This window comes from Desmodus rotundus, chromosome 8, assembly GCF_022682495.2.
Source record: "Desmodus rotundus isolate HL8 chromosome 8, HLdesRot8A.1, whole genome shotgun sequence".
In the NCBI taxonomy this organism is placed as follows: Eukaryota; Metazoa; Chordata; class Mammalia; order Chiroptera; family Phyllostomidae; genus Desmodus; species Desmodus rotundus.
The window spans coordinates 116,081,682-116,083,981 of record NC_071394.1 but is presented as its reverse complement, the minus strand read 5'-3'; the positions used below and the strand labels follow the sequence as shown (position 1 = coordinate 116,083,981).

Here is a 2,300-nt window from a genome sequence, read left to right as displayed (position 1 = left end):
CCGTATTCACCAATAACCTCAGTGATGCATGTTTTTCAGATACCAAAGAGAGGTCATAAGGGACCAATATGTCCTTTAGGTTCAAGACACAGGCTTCCAATCTCCTTGTCACTGTCATCATTTTCTGAAGTTCTTTCATAGTCTCTGATCACAGCATCTACCACAAACCAGTATTTTATGAGACCTGAAACCAAATCTTATACTTGTATGAAGCTCTAATTAGTGCCTGGAATAGTGATTCCATTATTAAAGACTCTTGATATTTGTTGTTATTGTATCAGAGATGGCAATCTTACTATAACAATGTCCCATTTAGAGCAAAATTAATGCATATAATTCCAGATTTACAACAGATAAATTAGTAGGTAATTTTATGCCTATAGAGACTTCATTGGATGGCAACTTTCTCTGCCATATTTAGGATATGATTTTAGTAAGAAAAGTATGCAATTATTTGTGTACATATCAATTGTACCAAGCAGCAATGCTGTCTAATTTACACTGATGTCTCAAAACTATTACCAATAAAATAGAACCATATCTGATAATCAAGCCTTCTATCAGAACTAAAATGTAGGCTCTCTGCTCCTCCTGTTGGACAGACAGCCGTCTTCCTGCGCAGTGCCAGCCTTGACCCTGAGACACGATGGTGAAGATCGGAGTGGACAGATTTGACTGTATTGGGCTCATGGTCACCTGGGCTGCCTTTTATTGTGGCAAAGTGGATGCTGTCGCCATCAATGACCCTTTCATTGACCTCAACTACATGGTCTACATGTTCCAGTATGATTCTACTCACAGTAAGTTCAAAGGCACAGTCAAGGCTGAGAATGGGAAGCTTGTCATCAATGGAAAGTCCATCTCCAACTTCCAGGAGCGAGATCCTGCCACCATCAAATGGGGTGATGCTGGTGCTGAATATGCTGTGGAGACCACTGGTGTCATCACCACCATGGAGACGGCTGGGGCTCACTTGAAGGGTGGAGCCAAGAGGGTCATCATCTCTGCCCCTTCTGCAGATGCCCCCACATTTGTGATGGAAATGGGTGTGAACCATGACAAGTATGACAACTCCATGAAGATTGTCAGCAATGCCTCCTGCACCACCAACTGGTTGGCTCCCCTGGCCAAGGTCATCCATGACAACTTTGGCATCGTGGAGGGACTCATGACCACAGTCCATGCCATCACTGCCACCCAGAAGACTGTGGATGGGCCCTCTGGCAAGCTGTAGCGTGATGGCCGAGGGGCTGCCCAGAACATCATCCCTGCTTCTACTGGCACTGTCAAGGCTGTGGGCAAGACCATCCCTGAGCTGAACAGGAAGCTCACTGGCATGGCCTCCTGTGTCCCCACCCCCAATGTGTCAATTGTGGAACTACCGCCTGGAGAAAGTCTCCAAATACTATGACATCAAGAAGGTAGTGAAGCAGGAATCAGAGGGCCCCCTCAAGGGCATCCTGGGCTATACCAAGGACCAGGTTATCGCCTGTGACTTTAACAGTGACACCCATTCCTCCACCTTCGATGCCAGGGCTGGCATTGCTCTCCATGGCCACTTTGTCAAGCTCATTTTCTGGTACGACAATGAATTTGGCTACAGCAACAGGGTGGTGGACCTTATGGTCCACATGGCCTCCAAGAAGTAATAGCCCCATGGACCACCAGCCCCAGCCACAGGAAGAGAGACCCTCAGCTGCTGGGGAGTCCTCACCCCAAATCGATCCTCCAACACACTGAGAATCTCCTGACCTCCAGTTTCCATCCTAGAACCCCTGAAGAGGGGAGGGGCTTAGGAGCCCTGCCTTGTCATACACCATCAATAAAGTTCACTGCACCCAGCCCCCCCCCAAAAAAGAACTAAAATATAAATAAGTATTTTTTTCAAATTTTAGTTAAAAAATTTAACTTATTTATTTAATTCAATATCATCATATCATTATTTCTATATATATTACATCATTTTGCCAGCAAGATAATTCTATAGATAAAGGAATCTCAACTTACAGTCCAAATCAAGTTAATAATTTATTAAAAATTAATTGCCCATTTTGCATTTGAATAGGTATTTCTCCAAAGAAGACATAAAAACAGCCAATAAGCACAGGAAAAGATGCTCAACCTCATTAGCCCTTGAGCAATGAGATACCACTTCACATCCTTTAGGAAAATTAAAAGTATGGGCAACAAAAATAGCAAGTGTAGATAAATGGAACATTTGTGCATTCCTAGTAGGAATGTAAAACAGTACAGGTGCTGTGGAAAACAGTTTGGCAGTTCTTCAGAAAGTTAAACATAGA

The 2,300-nt window shown here is 43.7% G+C and overlaps 1 pseudogene; it reads left to right on the top strand.

The window, feature by feature from the left end:
• Positions 1 to 646: 646 nt before the first annotated feature.
• On the top strand, positions 647 to 1,649 carry LOC112309911 (glyceraldehyde-3-phosphate dehydrogenase-like; annotated as a pseudogene).
• Positions 1,650 to 2,300: the final 651 nt, after the last annotated feature.